This window comes from Salvelinus namaycush, unplaced genomic scaffold (assembly GCF_016432855.1).
Source record: "Salvelinus namaycush isolate Seneca unplaced genomic scaffold, SaNama_1.0 Scaffold65, whole genome shotgun sequence".
Taxonomy (NCBI): domain Eukaryota; kingdom Metazoa; phylum Chordata; class Actinopteri; order Salmoniformes; family Salmonidae; genus Salvelinus; species Salvelinus namaycush.
Genome location: NW_024061364.1, coordinates 406,967 through 412,718, shown reverse-complemented (window position 1 = coordinate 412,718; position 5,752 = coordinate 406,967). Strand labels below are relative to the sequence as shown.

Genomic DNA, 5,752 nt, shown 5'->3' with positions numbered 1-5,752 from the left:
CCGATCTTTTAATTCCATCTCTCTCTGATTCTCATTGTCTTTCTCCCTTTCTTTCTCCTTCTCCGTTTGTTTTTGTCTCTCCTCTTGTTGTTGTCCTCTGTGTATCTCTTCTATCTCTCTCTGTGTATTGTTCTCCCTCTCTCTTTCCTCCTTCTCCATGTCAATTTGCTTCTGTTTACATCGTTCTTCTTCATTCTCTCTTTCAATCTCTCTCTGTCTCTCTTCTTCTCTTTCCATATTTTTCTGTCTCTTCTCCATTCTCTTCCTTTTGATCTCTCTCTGTTTCTCTTTTTCACTCCCTCTTTCTTCCTCTTCCATCTCTATGTGCTTCTGTTTGTGTCTCTCCTCTTCTTCTTCTCTCTCCATCTCCTTCTTCTTCTCATCTTCTTGTTGTCTCTGTTTTGGTATTTTCTCCATTCTCTTTCTTTCTATCTCTTTCTGTTTGTTGTTCTCACCCTCCATCTTCTCCTTCATGTCCATTTGGTTCTGTTTCCATTTATATTTGTCTGTTTCCATATTTTCTAATTCTATCAGCTGTTCCTTGATTTTCTTGAAGACTTCCTCCAATTCAGATGTCTTTTTGTCATTGATGAGGGCTGTCTCCATCTCCATCTCTCTCTCCACTCTATTTTTCATCTCCTCTTCACTTCGTCTCCAATCATTTTCTCTCTCTCTGTCTCTATCAAATGTTCTCTCTGGTTCAGTCTCGTCTTTCAATCTAATCTCTTCTTTCATTCTCGCAACCTCTCTGTCTAACACTAGTACATTTTGGTTAACCTGTTTCACTCTCTCATTCTGTCTTCTATACGCTTCTTTCGCTCTTTCAAATTTGATTTTGTATTGCATCTCTTTTGTTGTCATCTTTTTTCAGTCTCTCAACCTCTCTCTCTAACTCTTTCACCTGTTCGTTAACCAGTTTGACTTTCTCATTCTCTGCAATACGCATGTCTCTTTCTCTTTCAAATATGATTTCCTTTTCAGTCTCTTTCAATCTCTCAATCTCTCGTTCTAACACTTTTATCGTTTCTTCTGCCTGTTTCACTTTCTTCTTCATTTCTTGTCTTTCCAATTCTGCTTTTCTCTCCCTTTCCATCTCCCTTTCTTTCTCTTTTTCCCTCTCTCTTTCCCTCTCTCTTTCTGTCTCAATAGGTTTGTTGTTCCAGGCCAGTCTTGGTCGCTGATCCTCCATGACTTTCTGCCATAGCCTCAATCTCTCTATCTCTTGCTTAAATTTAAAAGGTTAAATTAGTGATAATCTATGACCAAGACATACTTTCAAAGCATTTGCAGAGAATGATACATAGAAATACAACTTAGACCTAGGTAATTGAATCAAACACTGAACAACATCAATAGCAGGGTCATTTTGATCAATTCATCTGGACAATTCATTGTCAATTAATGTATTGACATGGTTTGAAAAAATTATGAGACATTTTATGGAATCAATTATGTCCAAAATGTGTACAAATACAAACACACAACTAGCTTGCCCATTCAGTTAGGGGTTTGAGAAATTCCCGTTGCAATTTAATGTTGCCTCTGATGTTTCTGCTTGTAGAAATTACTCCTACAAATGATGTTTCACTAATGCAATTATTTACAACCTGCACAGATACAGTTGTCAACAACAACAACAGTAATGACGTTAATAAGGAAGTGGATATTCAACCGGCAGAAGAAAGGCGTAGGGGTTGAGATAAATGAAGGTTAGGTTTAGGACCTAGGGTTGGGTTATGGTAAAGGTTAGGTATAGTTTCAGTGAGGTTAAGGTAAGGGTTAACGTTTAGGAAAGGCATAAAAGTTAACATTGGGTTAGCATACTGCCGCCATTCATTTTCAGCCGGGTGAATATACACTGCCTTTTAATAATAACAATGACATGTCTTACGTGGGCCAGTTGTAGGTCCACCATCAGCAGCTCCAGCAGTTGTTTGAGTCTGTTGACTTCCTGCATTTTTCTCTGGTTCTCCCATTCTGTGGCTCTCTCTGCCTCTCTGCTTCTCTCTGTCTCGCTGCTTCTCTCTGCTTCTCTCTGCTTCTCTCTGTCTCTCTGCCTCCCTGTGGCTCTCTGCCTCCCTCAGTCTCAGGATCTCAGCCTTCCACTCTTTCATAATACCCCTTTCTACTCTTCTTCTCCTCCTTTCATCTTTCAAAAGGGCTCTGAGATGGTCTGTCTCAGACTGTAATTGTTCAATCATCTCGTCCTTCTCCGTTCCACCATTCCTCTTCTTCTTTTCCTCCTCCCAGAGGCACACTTGAAGTCTGTCCATCTCCTTCTTCTGATTTCAGATCGTTCGATCCTTCCCCCTCAACTCAAGCATGTGGGCTTCCTTCTCTGTACAGGTCTTCTTCTCTTCCCTCAGGAACTGAACCTCCATCTCTGCCTGCTTGTAGCTGGGTGCAAAGGAATGTCAACACATTATTTAGGAAGTGAACTCAGACAATTTACTACAATATTACAATAATAATGAAACTTCTGCTCAATTAAACTGCCTTTAATCACACAACTCACTCAACTGTGACTTACAGTACGTGAATGTGATGAGTTGACTGTCCATGATGGCCAGAGGTGGGTAATGTGTAGCTCTGGCCCAGGGCGTTAAGTACAGCTTGCAGACACTGAGCCTTCCTTCAGCAAGCCGCACATAATGCCCTGGACCAGAGCTAGGTTATGTGATGAATGACTTACAGACTGTTCCACATGATAGGAGGGGGTAAGAAGACAGTCCCAGTAGGAGACGGAGATCGTCCAGAAGAAGAAGAGGTGTCCATCTCCTCAGAGACTGCAGGAAAGGTCTACAAGTTTTATTTCTGGAAAATAAAGAGATGCCTTCGTTCAGCAACAATGTGTGTTTCTATGTTTATGTCACTAGATGGCGCCATTGTACACAACATTTACTCACCAGGTCAGTGAATTCAGAAACAGCCTTCAGACTACAGTACTCAAGCTCTAGCCTACAACCCATCATGCATCAGCCCGACTAATATAATAATACCTCATCACAACTTCATAATCACAGTACACCTGGATTGTGTTCACAAAGTGTTTCAGGGTAGGAGTGCTGATCTCGGATCAGGTCCCCTCCTGTCCATCAAAACGGATTCAGTTTGATTTAAAAGACAAAACGGATTATTGATCAGCACTCCTTCTATGAGACTTTGTGAATATGAGCCTATGTGAAAGAACCTTTCTGGCATATGCTGGCTAGACAGTACACAGACAGACAGACAGATAAGTCAACAAGACAAACAGACAGAAGAGTAAATACAGATGGATTGATTGATAGCAACAGAAAAAAACAATTCCATAATTAATAATTGTATTTTATAAGGCTAGCTAGATAATGGCATAAAAAATATTTCAAATACATTTACGTTCACTTTCACATGTGTTATCTTACCATGACAGAATTATAGGTTAAGTAGGCTAGCGGATGGTTAATGTATTGTAAACTTTTGTAAATATTTGACTCACCTCAAATCACACTTGTCAAACAGCAGTTTTAGTGTGGAACCGAACAACATCTTCGGCATTAACTTTCTCTGTTCTGGAACTGTATTGTTGCGTCATTTGGAACGCTCGAGCGTCATAATCCGTTCACCGGCGCCTGCTTGATTGACAGCTAGGGGTTCTCCTGCGCATCAGTGTCCAAAAGTCGATATGGTTTAGCTACTCATTATTGATCAAGACACAAAATAATAACAGGACAGCCATAACTGTACAGACAAACATACAATCACAACAATTCCAATGAATTATAACCTCTTATTAGTTGGTCCCTGTGACAGTCAAATCCCAATAACCGCCTGCCTGTTGATTGTGGTGCTCTGTTTGGATTTGACCTCTCCGCTGTAGTAGTGATGGGCTTTCTGAGTCTATTCGGTGAGCCGGCACATTTGGCTCCGTTCAAGTAAAAGAGCGGGTTCATTTGGCTCATAAACGGATCTACCTTTAAAATGCTTAAAATAAATCTAGAACAATGAAAAAATTGCAAATATTCAATGTAAAAGCCAAAAGGTAGGCTACCATTAAGTCAGATCGTGAAATGCGGGTAAAAAATGAAGAATTCGTTTTTAAGCATGAAATAAATCCTCGTGGACCAGATTGACCCGCTCTCCACACTATTTATTGTTTCTGCAGTGAGGATTCACCCCCTTTAGATAATGATGTTGTAACTTATCTGTAGAAAAACGTTGTTCTGAGCTCAACAAGCACTAGTAGCAGTATGCAAATCAGAGAGACAGATGAATGGCTCTTTCACCGATGCAATGCGGCTCCAGACGTTCAACAAAAAGATCCGTTCAAAAAGATCCGTTCGTTCGTGAACGACACATCACCACGCTGTAGTTCTCCACCATTGCGTACCGTCAGCTGGAGGAGCGTTCGTCCAACTTCTCATCCAAGTAAATGGCAGCGGCGCATCATCCATCCGCTGAACTCCCAAGGGACTGCGAGGATAGTTTACGATGCAACAAGCGTTTGGGGAGTACATTCATTGAAACGCAATGAGTGTTTGTAAATTCTTGAGGGACTCTTGCTCCAGGGGAAATCTCAGCAGCGATGTCTCTGCTGTGCGTCAGAAGTAGGATATTTTTCTTCTTCGCTATGCTTATTATACTGTACACATATCTGTCACATTAATGACATTGCACTCAGGAAAGTTGTCTGTCGGCTATTGGGGAGATGCGCATAGCCCGTTGAGTTGTCACGTTCTAGTCCAAACATGACCTGGGATGTGAGAAGGGAGCTTTTCTATAACACATGTAGATGACATGGTGTCTTTATATGTGACCTGGGATGTGAGAAGGGAGCTTTTCTATAACACATGTAGATGACATGTTGTCTTTATATGTAGATTATATTTTGGTTTTATAGTTCATATTTGATTGATGATTAGGCCTATGACTTTTGATTCCACTTTGGCTGCCTTGCACCATATTGTCCTCTCTTGCTATATCTTACACTTTATGCCCTTGTGCAGATCTTCTCTCTAAACAATAGTCATGATAGTTTGAATGAGTTGAGTAAACTACACTGTTGTAATCTTGTCAGTCTGTACTGTACTGTCCCTGGAAGACACTCCACATAGTTCACCTAGATCCAGTCCCCTTTGTACCACTGGTCAACTAATTATCAAACCTCTGATTAGTGAATGAGGTGTGCTGGTGGAGGAATACATGATATGAACTGGTTAGGGGGAGGACAGGTTTGAGAAGGGAAAGACTAAATGGACTTTTCAGACCAACATCCCATTGACAGCCCGTCTGGCCAAAACTTGAAACTGACTCTAACCTAAACACTAACAAATACCAAACCTTTAAAGGTAGTCTCATCATGGGTGTGATTCAGACTGTAGTTTCTCCCTGTGTGTCCAGTAAACCTCCTCTCATCATGGGTGTGATTCAGACTGTAGTGTCTCCCTGTGTGTCCAGTAAACCTCCTCTCATCATGGGGGTGATTCAGACTGTAGTTTCTCCCTGTGTGTCCAGTAAACCTCCTCTCATCATGGGTGTGATTCAGACTGTAGTTTCTCCCTGTGTGTCCAGTAAACCTCCTCTCATCGTGGGTGTGATTCAGACTGTAGTGTCTCCCTGTGTGTCCAGTAAACCTCCTCTCATCATGGGTGTGATTCAGACTGTAGTTTCTCCCTGTGTGTCCAGTAAACCTCCTCTCATCATGGGTGTGATTCAGACTGTAGTTTCTCCCTGTGTGTCCAGTAAACCTCCTCTCATCATGGGGGTGATTCAG

The 5,752-nt window shown here is 41.4% G+C and overlaps 1 long non-coding RNA gene across 1 annotated transcript; it reads right to left on the bottom strand.

Annotated features, from left to right (window-relative positions):
- Positions 1-2,072: 2,072 nt before the first annotated feature.
- On the bottom strand, positions 2,073-3,598 carry LOC120042306. The gene is made up of 3 exons (XR_005476058.1): positions 3,479-3,598; positions 2,693-2,814; positions 2,073-2,397 (listed from the first exon to the last, which is right to left on the bottom strand). It is a non-coding gene; the product is annotated as an uncharacterized LOC120042306 (long non-coding RNA).
- Positions 3,599-5,752: the final 2,154 nt, after the last annotated feature.